Consider the following 20,749-nt stretch of genomic DNA (forward strand, 5'->3'; position numbering starts at 1 on the left):
TCTTTGGGGGCTTAAATAAAATTTGCCCAAAAGTGACAGTTCAGCTTAGCATACAAACTATACATCACTGAGAAAACTGACTTATCATCAAAAACGGTCTCCAGGCATTACAATGATTATGTGGTGCCTTTCTCAGAGAGCAATCTGAAGAAATAAAAGACTAAACCCGAGGAAACAAATAACCCCTTCATGCTCCCAGGGCATAGGCAAACATATGAAATGGTTCCTGACCTATAATTTACCTAAGGTGGCACGCTATCTTGTCTCATTTACCATATATTTACTAAACATAAAATAGGCATTTAGTTAAGATACCAGAACTATAACAGGGAGCAAAACAGTCGCTGTTGTCATGAAAGTTATGATTTGAGGTGAAAGACATCAAGCAAATATACCAATAAAAAAAATTTAAAATCAATAAATTCTACGAAGGAAAACAAAACACTATAAAACGACAGTGGGAGTTGTCATTTAGATAGGGCACTTCTTGGGATGCCTGGGTGGTTCAGCGGTTGAGCTTGTGCCTTGGGCTCAGGGTGTGATCCCGGGGTCCCAGGATCGAGTCCCATATCAGGCTCTTTGCAGCGAGCCTGCATCTCCCTCTGCCTCTGTTTCTGCCTCTCTCTCTCTGTGTCTCTCATGAATAAAGTCTTAAAAAAAAAAATGACAGGGCACTTCTCTAAGAAGTGAGTTGAATGTTAAATAGGTACATTCCATGCTGAATAACTAGCTTATCAGGCCTTGAGGTGAGAAATAACTTGGTGCTTCAGAGGAAGTGAGAGAAGGCTAGGGCGGGCTGTAGAAAATGGTCAGGAGAGCAATAAAGAGGTAGGCAAGAGCTACATCCTGCAGAGACATGGGGACACATTAAAGGTTTGAGTTTTCTCCAAAGTCGGAGAACAAATCTTTGAAGAATTTTTTAAGGCACGATACATTTATGCTTTTGAAGGATTCTAACTTCTGTGTGAAGAATGGAGTGATGAATAGTAAGAATGGATCCAGAAGGACCAGTTGAGAAGCTACAGCTAGTCCACCACAGCAAGATGGTGGCTTGAAATAGCATAGTGGGGTAGAGATATAGCAGAGTGATTCAAGATGTATTCAGGAAGCAGGACTGATAGAATCTGGTAGTGGTCTGGGTGAGTGTGCGTGTGTGTGTGTGTGTATGCCTATGCCATGTGACATGTGTAAGGTAATGAGAGGTCTCTAGAGTAATTAAAGATGTCTAATTAGGAAGTTAGTAAATATTTATAGAGGTCACAAAGCCCGAAGATGATGGGGAAATAGGGAAAGAGCAACAGCTTAAGATTGAATATGTTCATTAAGATGCCTTTGAGACAAATATCAAGTTGGAAGCTGAACACCAGACCCTAGAGCTCAGAAGTCTGGGCTGGTGATAGGAATTTAGGAATTTTTAGCACATATGGTGGCTGGTATTTTAAGTCAAGAATGTAAGAGATATCCTGGGGAGAGATGGGAGAGTAAGGAAAGAGGATTGAGTCCTGAGGAATTCAATAGATGAATAGGAGTTTGCAAACCCTAAGAATCTTATGATACTAAGAAGACGTGAACAGAGGCCGCCAGAAAAGCAGGAGTGAGTGGTGTCAAAGGGTATTTGAAGAAATAAACCCAAATGTTGCTGAGAGATTAAACAAGAATGTGAAAGATGTCCATTTTTTGGCAACATGGAAGTTATCAGTTGATCTGGCAAGATGCTTCTGATGGAGTGGTGGTTGTAGATAAGCATATCATCGACATGGTTTGTGGCAGGGGGTATCTAGAAAAATAGCCTTTAAAGTAATTTGGAGGAGGTTCAGTAAACTGAATTAGAAAAAAATATATACAAATTATAAGTCCGTAGCTTGTGAAAAAGTATGACTTTCTCCCTTCCATTCACTATCCCCATGAAAGTCACTAGTGTGATTTCTCACATCATAAATTTGTTTTGCTTGTTTTCAAACTTTATCCATATACTACATACTCACTGGTGTCTGGCTTCTTTTGCTCAGTATTATGCTTGATGATCATCCATATTGTTATTAGAATTTACTCACCCTTTCTACTTTGATGGATGTTAAGGCTACTAATAATTCTACTATGAATACTCTTGTTCTTTCTTATCTTTTGGTGAATATATGTATAGATTTCTGTGGGCCGTACACCCCAGAATAGCTAGGTTAGAGGGTATACATGTTCGCTTTTAGAATATACAGCCAAACTGATTTTCAAAATACTTTTAACGATTTGCATACACACCTACCAGTAGCATATAAGTTTTCAGTTGTTCCACGACAACATACTTGATATTGTCCGTCTTTTAAAATCTCAGTTATTTCTTAGGGTGTGTAGTGCTATCTCACTGTGGTTTTGATTTGAATTTACTTATTTTTTTTAAACTATTTTTTTAATATTATTTATTTATGATAGTCATACAGAGAGAGAGAGGCAGAGACAAGGCAGAGACACAGGCAGAGGGAGAAGCAGGCTCCATGCACTGGGAGCCTGACGTGGGATTCGATCCCGGGTCTCCAGGATCGCGCCCTGGGCCAAAGGCAGGCACCAAACCGCTGCGCCACCCAGGGATCCCTGATTTGAATTTATTCAAGGACTAACGATAATTAGATACATATGTCTTTGGATGAACATAAGTTCTTAATTTTAATAAAAGTCCAATTTAGCAATCTTCTTCCTTTTTGGATCCTCACCTTTTCCAATTGAAGGTGTCTTTTCCGTAAAGTTTTATCTTTAACATTTAGATCTATGATCCAACTGGAAGTGATTCTTGTGAGGTAGGGATCAAGACTCATTTTTTTCCTCTTCTCATGACCTAGCGCTATTTACTGAAAAATCTGTTCTTTCTCTACTATGCTGCAGTACCTTTGCTGTTGTAAATCAGTTAAACACGTATGTGTTAGACTGTTTCTGGGCTCTTTATTCTGTTCCATATATCCATTTATCTATCCTTGTGTGAATATGACACTAATTACTGCAGCTTTTTAATAGATCCTGCTACCTGGCAATGAAAGTCCTCCAGTTTTGTTAAGATTGTCTTGACTACTCTTGGTCCTTTTCATGTTCATGTGGATGTTAAAACTAATTTGACATTTTATTAGGATTCTATTTAATCTACAGACCAATTTGGGAGGAAGTCAACCTTCATAGTATTGAGTTTCCTAATCTGACTATAGATTATTAGCTCTTAATTTCTGTCAGTTTTCTTGCGAGACTTGTGTGATTTTTTTGGATTCCATTATAAATGGTATTGTTTTCATAAATTTCATTTTCTAACTTATGGTTGCTTTATACAAATTAATTTTGCATTTTGACCTTGCATAGAGGGAGAAGCAGATTCCCTGCTGAGCAGGGAGCCCAATGTGGGGGCTCAGTCCCAGGACCCTGTGATCATGACCTGGGCCAAAGGCAGCTGCTAAAACTCACTGAGCCACCCAGGCATCCCTCACATATTATTTTATTTCATTTTTTTCAAAAGACTCTTTAGGTAAAGATGATTGGCATTATAATCTCATTTTATACGTGGAGAAGTTTGAGAGTCAGGATTTGGCCAAGCTAATAGAACCAAATTCCTATGGGATCCCTGGGTGGCGCAGCGGTTTAGCACCTGCCTTTGGCCCAGGGCGCGATCCTGGAGACCCGGGATCGAATCCCATGTCGGGCTCCCGGTGCATGGAGCCTGCTTCTCCCTCTGCCTGTGTCTCTCTCTGTGTGACTATCATAAATAAATAAAAATTAAAAAAAAAAAAAAAAAAGAACCAAATTCCTAGATTTGGCTAATGTCTTAGAGTGGCAGCCTGGAGGAGAATCTGGTGGCTGACTCTTGATCTTTAGTCTTGTTAAATTCATTTATTAATTCTAATAATTTATAGATTCTTTTAGATGTTTTACATTCCCAAATAATACATTTATGTTAATCAACGAGACTGGCCTGTAAATATCTTCTCTCAAAATGTGATGGTTGGGTTTTGGCATCAAGGCTCTGCTCATTTCAGAAATTCTATGGAAGAACTGGAGTTAAGATTAGGGCTACTTCTTTAAACGCTGTAAGAATTCACCAGTGGGTGCTTGGGTGGCTTGGTTGGTTAAGCATCTGCCTTTGGCTCAGGTCATGACCCCATTTGGAATTCCAAATGATTTCCCAGGCTCTAGGGGTCCTGGGAAAGAGCACCACGTCGGGCTCCCTGCTTAGCAGGGAGTATGCTTCTCCTTTTTTCAAATAAATAAATAAATATAATCTTAAAAAAAAAAAGATTCATCAATCAGGTCATCTAGGTATGTTGTTTTTGGTGACAATATTTAAATAATGGATTCAATGTCTCTTAACAGGTAAAAGTGGTATTTAAAAATTCTGTTACTTCATATGCCAATATTGGTAAAGTATGTTTTCCATTTCACCTGAACTTTAAGATTTGCTTGCATAAAGTTGTTCATAATATTTTCTTAACATTTTAACATCTGTAGAATCTGTGGAGAAATGTCTTCTTTTCATTCCTAGTATTGTGTTCTCTTTTATCCTGATCTGTATTGCTAGAGGTTTACGCATCTTACTGATTTTTTCAAAGAATGAACTTCTGGATTTGTTGATATTTCCAATTGTACATTTGGCTTCAATTTCACTAATTCTTATTTTATAATTTCCTTTCTTCTACTTACTTTGGGTTTGCTGTTCTCCTAATTTCTTGAGATGGATATTTATAATTGATTTCTGACTTTTTTCTTTTCTAATATATTTATAGCTATAAATTTCCCGTCATATATAGCTTTAGTAGGTTCACATATACTTTATTTATTTATAAAGATTTTATTTATTTATTCATGAAAGACACAGAGAGAGAGAGGCAGAGACACAGGCAGAGGGAGAAGCAGGCTCCATGCAGGGAGCCTGACGTGGGACTCGATCCTGGGACTCCAGGATCATACCCTGGGCCAAAGGCAGGTGCTAAATCATTGTGCCACCCAGGGATCCCTCCACATATATTTTATTTTATTTCATATATATTTTAATATATTGTACTTTCATTATCATTCTGTTGCAAATGTGTTCTAATTCCATAGTGCTTTCTTTCTGATCCAATGGGTTATTTGGAAATGTATTTTGGGAGGAGTTTGCTAGGTACTCTTTTATAATCCATTTCTTACTTAACTCTATTATGGTCAGATAAACATATCCTGTATTAAATTTGTTAAGACTTTCTCTGTGGCCCATCATATGATCCATTTTGGTAAAGGGTCCTTGTGAACTTGAAAAAACATTTTTGAAGCTGTATTACTAGATACATACAAACTTACAGTTCTTACATTTTCCTGATAGAATGATCATTTGGGGGTGTCTGGCTGGCTCAGTCAGTGGAATGTGACTTTTGATCTTTGGGTTGTGGATTTGAACCCCATATTGGGTGTAGATTACTTAAAAAAAAAGAAAATCTTAAAAAAAATTACCCTTTTAGAATTACGAAATATTCTTATTTCTAGTTATTCTTCTTGTATTGAAGTCTACTGCGTATTGCTATTAATATAATACATATTTTTGTTTAGTGTTTGAATGATATTTTCCATTCATATATTTTCAATCTTTCTGAGTCTTTACATTTATGTTGCATTTTTCATAACCAGTATGTAGTTAGACTAAAAACAATCTGACATTTACTGTCTCTTAAGCGGTCCTTAAGTAAAATTTGGTTTTTACCTATTATGTTATTGTTTCTATATGTCTCGTCTGTTATATGTCTTTCTCTTTTCTTTCCTTCTTTTGGATTAATCTAGTGGTTTTTCATTCAGTTTTTCTCCTAGCTATACATTCACTTACTGTTCTTTTATTGGTTACATTGGAGATTACAACATATATCATTGACTTTAGTCTAATAAAACATTAGTAATTCTACTTCCCACACAATGCTAAGAGCTTAGTATATTTTATTTCCATTTACACTGATTCCACCTTTTGTGCTACAATTATCATACATTTTGATTTTGTATATATATTTAAAACCCCAAAAGACATTATTGTTGTTTTTATATAGTTAATATAGCTGTATCTGTGTTTTTATCCTTTGTGTTGCTCTTCATTTCTTTCTTGAACCTTCAAGTTTCCATCTAGGACCATTTTTCTTCTGCTTGAAAAATTACCTGTAGGTGTTTCTGCTTTTTTCTTTTAATGAGGGTCTGTATGCACTATGTTGTTTTAGTTATTTTTTTGGTAATCTCTTTACACCTCATGTACTTCAGAACATTTTCATTGGGAATTGAATTTTAGATTGACAGTTATTTTCTTTAAGGACTTTAAATATTATATTCCATTAAAAAAAAGATTTTATTTATTTATTCATGAGAGACACACAGAGAGAGGCAGAGACACAAGGAGAGGGATTAGCAGGCTCCATGCAAGGAGCCAGAGGTGCAACTTGATCCCAGGTCTCCAGGACCACACCCTGGGTGAAGGTAGAAGTGAACAATGGAACAATGGAACAATATTCCTTTGTTTTTTGACCTCCATTATTTCTGTTGAGAAGTCAGATGTCAAAAAAATAAATAAATAAATAAATAAAAATAAATTTAAAAAAACTAAAAAAAAAAGAGAGAAGTCAGATGTCAGCCTTATTGTTTCTTTGAATATGAAGGGTCTTTAATTCTCCGGCTAATTTTAGCAGTTTTACTACAAAGTGCCTAAGTTTGGTATTCCTTGTATGTATGTATGTATTCATTCATTCCTTGCATTTAGTCTGCTTGGGGTTTATAATACTTCTGAAATCCATGGCTTGATGTCTTTCATCTGTCTTGGAAAATTCTGTCATTATGTCAAAAGTTTAGCGAAGCTACTCCATGGTATTGCTGCCTTGGTGCCCATTTTGTTTGGTCAAGCAGTCCAGGCGGGTGAGGGGAGCTTAAACTGACATTCACCCTTCATCAAAGCAGATACCTTAGATAAGAGCCTGCAGAGTCACACATAATTTAAGTCACACTTAAATTAAGTTCCTGGTATGACTTCCCCAACAGCCTTTGTGATAACAGTCTCTCCTGCCTCACAGGACCTTCCCCTTGTGTATTGCCTAGGTTAAGATCCCCTTGGAGCTTACCAAATTCTGTTCTTTTGGTTTCAACTGACCAGTCAAGTCTTAGCCTAGGAACTGCAAAGCACTCCACCCATGGAGCCTCATAAAGGCATATGCCCTAGGTCCTGTGGCTCTCTTTATCTGCACCCTGCCTTGATCTTCCTGTATGGTCCCTCAAGGTGTACAAGATGTACTTCCTCTAGGACCTGTGAGAAATAAATTTTTCTATTTTTCTTTCAATTTTTCTATTTCAATTTCCTTATAGTCTTTTATTGATGTGCTTCACCACTTGACCCCCAGAGCTCTACCTACCAAAGGTTAACAATGAGTCATAACACATTATCACTTCAAACATTGCTTCCTCTAACTTCCTCTCTTCTTTTCTGGGACTCCAGTAACAAACGTATCAGACTTTTTCATCATTTCCCGTTTTCATATTGCTGCTATAGCAAATTACCACAAAACTATTAGCTTAGAGTAACACAAATTTATTTTCTTATAGTCTGAATACTAGAAGTCTAAAATGGTTCCAAAGAGTTAGATTCATCTGGAGGCTCTAGGGGAGAATCCATTTTCTTGCCTTTTCCAGCTTCTAGGTGCTGCCTCCATTACCTGGTTTACGGCCCCTTCCTCCATCTTCAAGGCCAAGAGTGTAGCATCTTCTCTTCTCTCTCACCTGCTTCTGTGTATCTTTTTTCTATATCTCTTATCTTCTTACCTCCTACTTAAGACCCTTCTGATTACACAGGACATATACAGAGAATCCAGGATAATCTTACCTCAAGATTCCTAATTTAGTTCTTTTTTGCTATGTGGGGTAATGCATGCGCAGGTTCTGGGATTAGGATATGGACATCTTTCAGGGGCCATTATTCAGCCTTCCACATTTCTTTTATACTTTTTATTATATTTTCACCTTTTTTCTTTTCCATGCTTCAATCAGATATTCTCTAAGGCTCTATCTTCCAATTCACCTCTTCTGGCTTGTTAAATCCTATTAATAGTTCTTAGTTTCAATCATTTTATTTTTTGGTTTCTAGAACTTCCAAATGATTTTTAAAATAAATTGTACTTCTCTAGTGACATTTGCCACTCTAGCATCTATTTTTAAAAACATATTAGTCACAGGGATGCCTGGGTGGCTCAGTGGTTGAGTGTCTACCTTTGGCTCAGGGGGTGATCCTGGGTCTGGGGATCAAGTCCTGCATTGGGCTCCCTGAGAGGAAACTGCTTCTCCTTCTGCCTGTGTCTCTGCCTCTCTCTGTGTCTCTCATGAATGTATAAATATCTTTAAAAAACCCAAACAAACATATTAGTCACAGTCTGTGTCCGATAACTCCAATATCTGTATTACTTTATCTGTTCCCATTATCTACATTTTCTCTCAATTCTATTATTTTCATATGTCTGGTAATATTTGGTAGCAAGGTAGATCTGATACATGAAAAATTATAGAAGCTTTGGATGATACTACTTCCTTCAAAGAGAAATCATTCTCTTCTCTGGAATGAAACAATAGATCATCTTATTTAAAATTTTTTTAAGATTTTATTTATTTATTCATGAGAGAGAGAGAGAGAGAGAGAGAGAGAGAGAGAGAAGCAGGCAGGCAGAGACACAGGCAGAGGGAGAAGCACGCTCCATGCAGGGAGCCCGACATGGGACTCGATCCCAGCGTCCCCAGGACCAGGCTCTGGGCTGAAGGTGGCACTAAACCGTGGAGCCACTGGGGCTGCCCCAGATCATCTTATTTTAATCAGAAACGGAGCTGATTTGAAGTTAGGTGGTAATTTTTGTAAGGCTCTCTGTCTCTAGGTTGCATCCAATCCCACTTGAAAGTCTGGGATATTTATTGGTCTTTTCCTCCTTGGAGGGACCTGAATTTTATTTTATCTTTTGCTTCTTAACATCATGAGATAGACAAAAATTTCACTCTGCTTTTCAGGGGTTTTCTGCTTAGCTTCTTAGCCTTTGACTTTGTGCAGCAAATACCTTGAGGGACAAATAAATTTAAAAAATAATTTCTTGGTGCCTAACCTTCTCTTTTAGGATTTTGGCTCCTAAGCACTGGCCACCTGGGGAATCCCTAAACCCCAATTTTTAAAAATAGATTTTATTTATTCATGAGAGACACAGAAAGAGAGAGAGAGAGGCAGAGTCACAGGCAGAGGGAGAAGCAGGCTCCATGCAGGGAGCCCCATGTGGGACTCGATCCTGGGACCCCAGGATCATGCCCTGGGCCAAAGGCAGGCGCTCAACCGCTGAGCCTCCAAGGCGTCCCTAAACCCCAATTTTTATGTACCAACTCTACACTGGCTCCTCTGCTTCTAGCAGAAATCCTCTGCTAAGTTCTGTAACTTCTTCTATTGTCCTATGAATTAAGCAAATTCCTAGAGGGGAAAGGAGAAGCATAGAACATAAGCCCACTTCTTTAAAGTTGCCTGGGCTCCATAATTTTGGTTTCTTAAGTTCTGGCTCCCTCAGTATGTCTCTGATACCCTCAGAATTCTTTTCTTTTTCTTCTTCTTCTTCTTTTTTTTTTTTTTTTTGATATTATCTGCCTTTTCATGTTATTCACAGCAAAAGTATTAGTCTGCAGCAATCTATTCCTTCAGAGCCAGAAGTGGAAGTGATACCAGAGTTCTCAATCAAAACTCTACTACTTATAAACTATGTGACTTTGGCAAATTACTTAACCTAGATATTTAAACATTCTGAGCTTCAATTTTCATTTATGTGAAATGAAACTACTATCTTATAAAGTTATAAGGGTGTGAAGATGAAATGCATTTCTAAAATGTCTAGTAACAAAAACACTTAATGAAGGCTTACTATGTGACAGGCACTTTATATGGATTTAATGATTTAAGGCAGATATGGTTTTTATCTCCCATTTCCTTTCCAACGTCACATACTGGTAAGTGATGGAGCTAGGATTTGACTCTAGAGCACTTTTCTTACCAACTACTCAATACCACTTCTATTCCTTTCGTATTGTATCTGAAACCAGTTAAATGCTCAATAAATGTCAGTTATTATTACACAGAGAATACAAATCCTTCAGAAATATACACTAATCACATCAGTTTTTCTCTTCCATTTATTTTTCCTTTTTTGAAAAAACATTCTTTTTTTTAACATTATTTTATTTATTTTTAAAAGATTTTATTTATTTATTCATGAGAGACGCAGAAAGAGAGAGAGAGGCAGAGACACAGGCAGAGGGAGAAGCAGGCTCCATGCAGGGAGCCCAACATGGGACTTGATCCTGGGACCCGGGGGGTCACACCCTGGGCTGAAGGTGGCGCTAAACCACTGAGCCACCGGGGCTGCCCTGAAAAACATTCTTAAAACATCTTTCTATAAATTTTAAAAGAAGCTATTGTGAAAAGTGTCTAATAGCCTACTGAATGGGGAAGTAATAATTTGCTTAACCCTTATTGTTGGATATTTATATTTTTTAGACAGTATATATCAATACTATTAATATTTTGTGCCTTTAACTACTTTCCTTATTTGAAGTATTTTCTTAGAATAAAATCCTAGCACTGCAATTACCAGCTCAAGACTACGAATACTTTATTATTCTGATATAACAGAATTTTGCTGATATAACAGCTATCTTGTTTCCCCAAAGAATTGTGGTAATTGGGATGCTACCAGGAACAAATGAAGGGTTTGTGTTAGAATTGGAATTAAAGCTATGGAGTATAGAAATGAAAGAAATGTACAGATGGGAAAGAGAAGATACATATTCTGAGGCTAAGAAAGAATGGAGTACCTGGATACTAATTCCTGTTAAAGAGGGTTATTAGTTTCACTTAAAGGACTAGGAATGGAAAAAGGACTGGGCTGTGTTGAAAATTCAAATGCTTCAATATAAATATACATACATATACATCATAATCTGGGCAGCCGGGTGGCGCAGTGGTTAAGCCTGGCCTAGGGCAGGATCCTGGAGTCCCAGGATCAAGTCCCACATCGGGCTCCCTGCATGGAGCCTGCCTCTCTGCCTGTGCCTCTGCCTCTCTCTCTCTCCCTCTCTCTCCCTCTGACTCTCATAAATAAATACAAATCTTAAAAAAAAATATACATCATAATTGCTTGTGAATAATGTTTCTGTGATAAAGTTTCAAAAGATATGCGTTTCCCACCCTCATCAATGCAATGTTGGATACAGATAAATATTATTTAGTTGTAATTTACAGATTGGCTATCTGATATACCTAGGTTTAACTTGCTCTTTAGTATTGCTTATTCTAACCTAACATTCTAACATTTAGTAAGCTGGTGTGTGGATCTTTATTACTGCTGCTTGAAGATACACAAAGAAATAATCTCTCTTGAGGATAACATATTAAATTATAAAAAATTATGCATATAAATGACAAAATAACCCCACATGTTACTGTTTTCTCTTTTAGCCAATTTAGTAAACCATACTGGGAAGCAGGCAGCCTGTGTTCTAGCACCTGTTGTGTTATTTGCTTGGTGCATAATTTTGGGCCTTCATCATCTTACCTATATATTGGGATTGTATTTTATCTAACTATAAGCCAGTATTGGAACATGACATCTCTTGTTTAATATTTCTAATCTTGAGGTGCCTGGGTGGCTTAGTTAAGTGTCTGCCTTCAGCTTGGGTCTTGATCCCAGGATCCTGGGATGGAGCCCCACATCAGGCTGGCTCCCTGCTCATGGGCAGTCTGCTTCTTCCTCTCCTTCTGCCCCTTTCGCCGCTCATTCTCCCTCTCTCTTAAATAATACATTCTTTTGAAAAAAAAAATATTCCTAATCTTAAATATATTTAGCGAGTATATGATACTTGAATAAAAGCGGAAGAATTTTTCTTTTGCTAATGCCTACTACGATTTGAGTATCTTTTTAAAAAAAATTTGATCATCTTATTAACCTCATTACCAGGTTAGATGTGAAGTTGTTATTTTATTTTATTTTATTTTATTTTTTGAAGTTATTATTTTAAAAGTTACTTTATGGGATTCTCTTAGGGCCATTTGTCTGCTCCTTTGACCATCAGATGAATCTCAATGTATATACTCAATGGCAGTTGCTTTTCTTTTCTTTTTTTTTTTTTTTTTTAGAGCTTCCTTCTTTTTTTTTTTTTTTTAATTTTTATTTATTTATGATAGTCATACAGAGAGAAAGAGAGGCAGAGACACAGGCAGAGGGAGAAGCAGGCTCCATGCGCCGAGAGCCCGATGTGGGATTCGATCCCGGGTCTCCAGGATCGCGCCCTGGGCCAAAGGCAGGCGCCAAACCGCTGCGCCACCCAGGGATCCCGGCAGTTGCTTTTCTATCACTGCCTTCCTCTTTCTCCTTTGCTCCTATTATAGCTTTTGGGACAGTATGTACCTGCTCATCAGGGATAAACAGAAAGGGCCCTGAAATGTAGGCTTAAAGAGAGACCTTCCTCTCTTTGTCTATGCACTGTAACCTCCCTAAGAAAAACAATATGAAACAAACAAAAAACTTCTCCGATTCATTATATGCATAGATAAGTGCCTGACTATCTTAAGTGCCATTTCTCTTCCAGCTTCTGTTAGCCTCTAGAAAATTTTAGTAGTGATAATGAAGGATTATGGAGTATGAGAATGATAACTTGCCTGAGAGGCATTCAAATGCTGTCCGTATCACTTATTGGTTAAGTGATTTTGGCAAGTGACCTAAGCTCTCTAAGTCTCAATTTTTTCATAGGTAAAATGAAGTTAGTCAATACCCACAACATCCAATTATTAAAATTAAGTTAGTCAAATGGTATTTGGCATTATGGCTAACTTTGGTTTGAATACGAATATCTAGAAAATAAGGAGAGTGCCATTAAATAAAGTAGTTTTTAAGTTGATTCAAATTAGAAGCTGGTTTGGTTTCTAGGTTCCTAAAAAAATCCAAATCCTTTAAAGAATCCGTTCTAGATGGGGGAGCAAATATAAAGGCTTTTAATTCTTTCATGTTCCAACAGATGCCAGTTCCATGGTATAGAAAGTGGTGTATTAAAAGCAACAGCCAAAATGAAGAATAATTTTGTATCTTTTCCATTAGACAAAAAATTGCTGGTGAAATTATGGGGAATACAACACACTCATACACTGCTGGTGGCACCCAAAATTAGTACAACCTTTCAGAGAAATAATACAGTATTGTATCGAGAACTATAAGATGTCCAAACTCTTAGAACCAATAATCTCAAAAGACTTTATTGTAAGACAAAAATTCAAATAAAGATAACAGCTACAGTTTTACTTAACAATGCCTGGCACATAAAAGGTACTCAAATACATCTTCAAATGAATACCTTTATTTGCATTGACCTCTTCAAATCACTGCTCTTGGTTCCCTCTCATTTAAGATTTTCTGATTTCATCATCTCAGTATAATTTAGAATCAAATTCTTGTAACTTTGTCTAGTCTCTGTTCTCCCTTTTCCATTAACTTCACTGTTGATTGCTATCAACAATTGCTACCCCCTTAACTTCTGATACTTTTATCCTCTAAATTCAGTTGACCTTCACAAGGAAACCAAGTTGATGATACCACATCCTTGACCAAATCAAAAAGAAATCTGATGCTTCCTTCAAAATCCTAGTATGTTTTTCTCCTTTGTCAACACCTTTCTAGTCTAATCAACTGCCTCACTGCCTGCTTTATTTAAGACACAAGATAGCCAGAAACCTTCACACCCATCCTCACCATATGCTTAGTCTTGTACCTAGCCACTTATATTTCCCTCTAGGATCTGAGGAAAAATTATCACCTCCTTGCTTCCATACTCTTGCTTCTTTCTTCCAGTTCCATCCAAAATCCAAATTCTTCAGATTTAAGTATCTCCTTTTTTAAAAAAATATTTTATTTATTTATTCATGAGGGACACAGAGAGAGAGGCAGAGACACAGGCAGAGGGAGAAGCAGGCTCCATGCAGGGAGCCCCATGTGGAACTTGATTCTGGGTCCTCAGGATCACACCCTGAACCGAAGGCCGATGCTTAACTGCTGAGCCACCCAGGCGTCCCTCCTCCTTTTTTAAAGATATAATTCATATACCTCTTCAGTGTACAATTTCAGTGGTTTTTAATATGTTGGTTATACGAGGTGTTTTAGTATCAAGGTTGTACAACCATCACCATTATCTAATTCCAGAACATTTTCATTACTCCCAGAAGAAACTCCATACCCGTTAGCAGTCACTCCCCATCCCCCACCTCCAACCCCTGCCAACCTCTAATATACTTTGTCTCTATGGACATCTCATATAAATGAAATCATACATTATATGGCTTTCTGTGTCTGGCTTCTTTCACTTGAGTGTAATATCCTCGAAGTTCATCCATGACATATGTATCACTACTTCATTCCCTTTTATTGATGAATAATATTTCTTTGTATGGCTATACCTCCATTTATCAATTGATGAATATTTTGGTTTGTTTCTATTTTTTGACTCTTATGAGTAATGCTGTTATGAACAATATGCAATATGAACACTTGCATAAAAGTTTTTGTGTGAATATATTTTCAATTTTCTCGGGTATGCAAACTATGAATGGAAATGCAAGTTAAGTACCTCTTGATATCCAAATCTATTGTTTCTGAGTTCAGATAGCTTGGGTTATCTCTCACAATGCAAACAATTCTATACTGACCTCTCCACTGCACCTTCAAACACCTGAAGTCTTCAGTCTACACATATTAATTTTAACTTCTTTTCAATTAAATTGAGGACAGGGATTAATTCTTACAGTTTGATCATACAGTAGTTATTTAATATATGCTCATTGCTACACTGACACCCTGAGATGCTCACATATGTGAGAATAAGGAGCTATTCATTCCTTCATTTGGCAGATATTTGAGTTGTACACCATCACTGTGTTTAATGTTGGGTATAAATAGTGCACAAAAGTTACGAAGTTCCATCATACCCCAAGTGCCAATTCAACTCCACAATATGCACTGGATACTTGTGAATAGCACTGTGCCACGTATTTCAGCAGACACGGACAGGAATAAGATAAAATGCAGCCTTTTATGGCAGCAGATAAGCTCTACATTAAAAAAAAAAAAAGCGGGATCCCTGGGTGGCTCAGCGGTTGGGCGTCTGCCTTTGGCTCCAGGCGTGATCCTGGAGTCTCGGGATCGAGTCCCACATCGGGATCCCTGCATGGAGCCTGCTTCTCCCTCTGCCTGTGTCTCTGCCTCTGCGTGTCTCTCATGAATAAATTAAAAAAAAAAAAAAAAAAGCAATGACAAAAGCCAACAACAGCAGCAGCACTGGGTATCAAACGGCATAGGGAAAGTACAAAAGGCCCTGGAGGGTCAATGAGCAGAGCATATATGCTTGAAAGAGTGGAGAGGGATAGACATCAGAAAATACTTCCCAAAGTACTGAAAATGATAGGGCCTCCAAGATGATGGCATTTTGATAGATAGGGATTCCTAGGAAAAGAGAAAGTGTTTCAGGAGAAGAATAGCAAGAACAATGATTGTAAGGCTGGGTACACTACAGAATTTTTTAAAGAGACCAATCCAGTTAGGAATGTGTAGATGGGTAATGAGTGAAGGCTCTTGAATGTTAGGCTTAGTGACTAAATAGGTTGAGAATGAAGTGCCTGGGTGGCTCAGTTGGTTAAGCATCTGCGTTCAGCTCAGGTTCTGGCCCGGGGTCCTGGGTTCAAGCCCCATATCCAGCTACCTGCCCAGGGGGTTGCCTGCTTCTCCCTCGCCCTCTGTAGCTCCCTCTGCTTGTTCTCACTCTCTCTCTCAAATAAACAAATAAAATATATATATAAAAAAAGTAGGTTTAGAAGAATCATTTGAAAGTCTTTCTACAATTCAAATTACTTTAGTGATTCCCTAATCTTTTCTTGAAATTTTTCTATTATGTATATTTTCTAAAGTGATCATGGAAATTAGAGATTTCTCCTTTCCACAAGGAATAAAAAGTAAAATCTGGATTGCTAAACAAGCTGCTGGGGGAAGGCATAATTTCAAAAATTCTAGCACTGCATCTCCATACTTTTGAGGCCATGTAAGGTTTAAAACACACACACAGGCAAATCCTAATAGCCAAAATAGCAGAAGAGACTGGGAATAAAGTAATTACATTCATTAAGCTCCTAACTCTAGGCATTGTGCCAGGTGATTTACACAGACTATCCTCAGTCCACCAAACAACCCTATTTAGGTATGGCAACTGAGGCTCAGAGAGATCAAATAAATTGTTCAAGGTAACCAAGCTAGTAAGCTCAGCTAGTAAAAGGTGGACATCAGTTTTGGAACTAGGCCTCTCTGATCCCCTATTTTCTGTATTGCTCACTTTTGTTTTTACTACATAAAGGAGGCCAGAATGATAATAAGTTCATGATGCATGCGCCAAAAAAAAAGCACTAAATACTTAACAAAGGAGCTTTAATGGTCTGGAGAAAAATTACACTGAAATATTCAAAACTGGGTTTAGAATGGCTTAGAGATCAAGATCAAGAGAGATGAAGTTTAGGGCTGCTCTCAATTCAGTACGAACAATGATTATACGATAGATCTTATTTAGGGATACCAAGGGAGCACTATTCCACTTTTTATTTGGAGACTAGAGAGTAAATTCCAAGAGAATGTGGTTATTTGTCTGTATTCACTGACACATCACAAGTTCCCAGAATAGGGTCTATCCCACAGTAAGCACTCAATAAACTTTTGCTGACATAATGAAAAGTCACGTAAGGGGTGTTTTCATTTGAATCCTCTTGAAGTTCTTGAAATAAAGACAGCAGAAAAAAAAAGAAAAGACAGCAGAGTAGTAAGTTTAAAAACCATTCAAGTAGTTAGGATACTTTCTTCAACATTCAACCCCATGGCCAAAACAAACTACCAAAATAACAAACATACAAAAAGGTAATTGGTGGACACTGGGGGCCGGATGTGTGTGTGTGTGTACTCAGATCATTAAGCATCTGCCTTTGACTCAGGTCACGATCTCAGGATCCTAGGGTTGAGCCCTGCCCCCCACCCTCCTCAGTGGGGAGTATGCTTCTCCCTCTGCCCCTCTCTCTGCTCCTGCTCTCTCTCAAATGAATAAATAAAATCTTAAAAAAAAAAGAGAGAGATGGACAAAAGAAATTAAAAGACACTTTTGCACTTAATATAGTACTTAGCAGGATGCCTGAGTGGCTCAGTGGTTGAGTATCTGCCTTTGGCTCAGGGCGTGATCCTGGAGTCCCACATCAGGCTCCCTGCGGGGAGCCTGCTTCTCCCTCTGCCTATGTCTCTGCCTCTCTCTCTGTGTCTCTCATGAATAAACAAAATCTTAAAAAAAAAAAAAATAGTACCTAGCACTCTAGATAATCAAATTTCAGTGAAATGGAATCCAGAATTTTAACTTATTATTTTAATACTTTAAACTTTTGTGAGCAGTATAACCAATGGCTGTTTCTGGAAAAGAAAATGGTTTCTTTGGAAAAGAAAAACCTAATCTGAGTACCCTAAAAGTACTGACAATTTCTTGCTTATAGATAGTAAGAAATGGAATGAAAATCTCAAAATCATTAACTCTAAGGAGTAGTGGAGTTCACTTCCCTAAGTCTTTTTCTAATTTGTAAAAAAATTTTAAATTATTTACTTGAGAGAGAGCAGGAGCAGGAAGAGGGGCAGAAGGAGAGGGGCCAGGAGGGCAGAGAATCACAGTCCTCACAAGGCAGGGAGCCTGACTGCGGCTCCATCATGACCCAAGCCAAAGGCAGACATTTAACAGACTGAGCCACCCAGGCTGCCCTATTTTTCTAATTTTGATTCTATTAAAACATACAAAGAAAACTGCAACAGAGAGCACAGAGGGAAAAAAAAAAATCTTTGGAAGATAACAAGCCTTTCTAAAGAAACACTTTTTAAAGATTTAAAGAAAATAAAAGCCAGGCTCCATGGACTTGCTCTCTGTTTTTCACAGGCTTTTCTAATATTTCTTCTTTGATGGGACCAATGAAAAACTGCCACTTGTCACAAAATGTCTTCTTTCAGATATGTGGTGTATATATTACTTTCTTTAGAACAGACAGTTCTGCAAGCTGCTTGTCTTTCAGCTGCAGCAAATTTTCTTCTGTTATACTGCAATTCTTCCATGGAATAGCATAAAGACCCAATTAAAAAAACTCCTTTGCTCTCTAGTTTCCTAAAGGCAATACTACTGTATCTCAATCAATATTTTAACTAAATTTTCTCTATCTTTTTCATTTAAAAGTTCCACGATCTTTGCTTACTGCAGTAATTCCTAATACTATAGTTTAATTTGTCAGGGTGATCGTATCACATTTTCTTTTATACTTTATTAATATGGAAGACAGTGAACACTTTCTGTCCAATCAATTAATTAATACTTGCTTGAGGCAGTCTACATGTCCCTAACCTTCAATTAGTAATAACACAGACATTATCGTGTCTTGCCTTTTCAATTACTGCAGAAATTCTGTGGTCTTTCAAAGGATAACTCACTGATTTTAGGGTCTTAGATTCCCCCCCCCAATGTTTACATAAGGTTAAAACATGTATTTTTTCCCTTACTGTAATATTTAGTTTAAAACACATTTTTTCAGGGATCCCTGGGTGGCTCAGCGGTTTAGCGTCTGCCTTTGGCCCAGGGCATGCGTGATCCTGGAGATCCGGGATTGAGTCCCACACTGGGTTCCTTGCAGGGAGCCTGCTTGTCCCTCTGTGTCTCTGCTTCTGTCTCTGTCTCTCTCTCTCTGCCTCTCATGAATTCAAACAAACAAAAGAATCCCACATTTTTCTAATAAGTAATAATGGCTTTTTCAAAGAACCAGAATTAAGACCATTGCAAATTCAGAGGGTAGAATAGATAACAAATCCCAAAGGAAAAAACAAAACAAAACATGGACCTTATGCTTTTAAAAATCCTTTAAAGACCTTACAGTTTACTTGATATTCTAAAATCACTACAAAAAAATTAAAATAAAATAAAATCACTACAGTTGAGATTTCATAGGCTCCAAACGGATGGATTCCTTTAGTACAAACACACACACCTGTGATACTTGAAAGGAGAAGCCAGGAAAAATTGTTGAGTGTTTATTACCACTTTATACATCGCTTCTTATAATAAAACACTGACAACATAGAAAAAAAATAAAAAGTCCTGTCTTACCCATCTTCTGTCCTCCGTGAGCCAAATGCCCTGCTTGCTTAAAACCTGAGTACCATCATCTCCGCAGCACGGTTTGCAAACAGAAAGGGCAGATACCAGGTTTTCATCGGGGCTGAAATTACTTAAATTACAAAGGTGGAGGGGGGGAATGTACCGACGCACAGCTGTCCCAGGAGCTCCGTGACAGGGACAGGTAAGAATTTTCAGGCCTGAGGAAGTGGTTTTCAGCTACAAGGCGAAAGCTGCCGCCTAAAATCAACAGGTGTAGGAGCCGAAGAGCACTCAGTATGGGTTAAGGGTACACCAAAGGCTTCACCCCTGCCAGGTGAAGATGCCTCCCCACTCCGGGCCAACACGAGAGTCCTGGGGGCAGGCGTGGGGCGGGTGGAGAGGCTGGGACACTTGCCTCGGGCCAGGACACCTGCTTCGGGCTGGGACCAGGACACTTGCCTTGGGCTGGGACACCTGGCTTGGGCCGGGACACCTGGCTCGGGCTCGGGCCGGGACACCTGGCTCAGGCTGGGACACCTGCTTCAGGCTGGGACACCAGCTTCGGGCTCAGGCTGGACACCTGGCTCCGGCTGGCTCAGGCCGGGACACCTGCCTCAGGCTCGGGCCCGGACACCTGCCTCGGGCTCCGGCCGGACACCTGCCTCGGGCTCCGGCCGGACACCTGCCTCGGGCTCCGGCCGGACACCTGCCTCCGGCTGGGACACCTGCTTGGGACAGGACACCTGGCTCAGGCCGGGACACCTGGCTCCGGCCGAGACACCTGCTTCGGGCTCCGGCGGGGACACCGGCCTTGGGCTCGGGCTGGGACACCTACCTCCGGCTGGGACACCTGGCTTGGGCCAGGACATCTGGCTCGGGCTGGGACACCTGGATCCAGCTGGGACACCTGATCGGCCTCCGGCTGGGACACCTGCTTGGGCCAGGACACCTGGCTCCGGCTGGGACACCTGGCTCGGGCCGGGACACCTGCTTCGGGATCGGGCTGGGACACCTGGCTCGGGCCGGGACACCTGCTTCGGGTTTGGGCCGGACACCTGGCTCCGACCGGGACACCTGCTTCGGGCTTGGGCCGGACACCTGGCTCGGGCCGGGACACCTGCTTCGGGCTTGGGCCGGACACCTGGCTCGGGCCGGGACACCTGGCTCGGGCTCGGGCCGGACACCTGGCTCGGGCCGGGACACCTGCTTCGGGCTCGGGCCGGACACCTGGCTCGGGCCGGACACCTGGCTCGGGCCGGGACACCTGCTCGGGCCGGGGGCACGGAGGGCGCGCAGCGGCCGCGCGGCCGAGGACGTGCCGGAGCCGAGGGGGTCTAGGCGGGGGGGGCTCTTCCCTCCTAACGCGGAGAGACAAAACTCCGGAATTCGGGCGGGAGGCGGCGAGCCACGAGCCACGGCCGAACCCTCCCGCGGCGCACACGCCCCCAACCTCAGGACGCCGCGCCGGCCTCGCCGCGAGCACCACGCCCCCGCCCCCACCGGAAGCGGCTCCGGCCGCCCCTCCCCCACC

General features: G+C 39.9%; 1 protein-coding gene across 22 annotated transcripts in view; it reads right to left on the reverse strand.

The window, feature by feature from the left end:
* The window catches only part of HMG20A (high mobility group 20A), an 82,348-nt gene that overhangs the window by 60,939 nt on the left and 660 nt on the right, over window positions 1–20,749 (reverse strand). For 3 of the 22 annotated variants that reach the window (XM_072739165.1, XM_072739152.1, XM_072739164.1), the window contains exon 2: window positions 19,228–19,286. The exons of 16 other annotated variants lie outside the window; for them this stretch is intronic. The gene's annotated coding sequence lies outside the window, so the exon portion shown is untranslated. Of the gene's footprint in view, window positions 1–19,227; window positions 19,477–20,053; window positions 20,700–20,749 lie in introns of those variants that run through there. 3 more of the 22 variants (XM_072739163.1, XM_072739153.1, XM_072739154.1) reach the window with 2 other exon arrangements.

This window comes from Vulpes vulpes, chromosome 15, assembly GCF_048418805.1.
Source record: "Vulpes vulpes isolate BD-2025 chromosome 15, VulVul3, whole genome shotgun sequence".
Lineage (NCBI taxonomy): Eukaryota > Metazoa > Chordata > Mammalia > Carnivora > Canidae > Vulpes > Vulpes vulpes.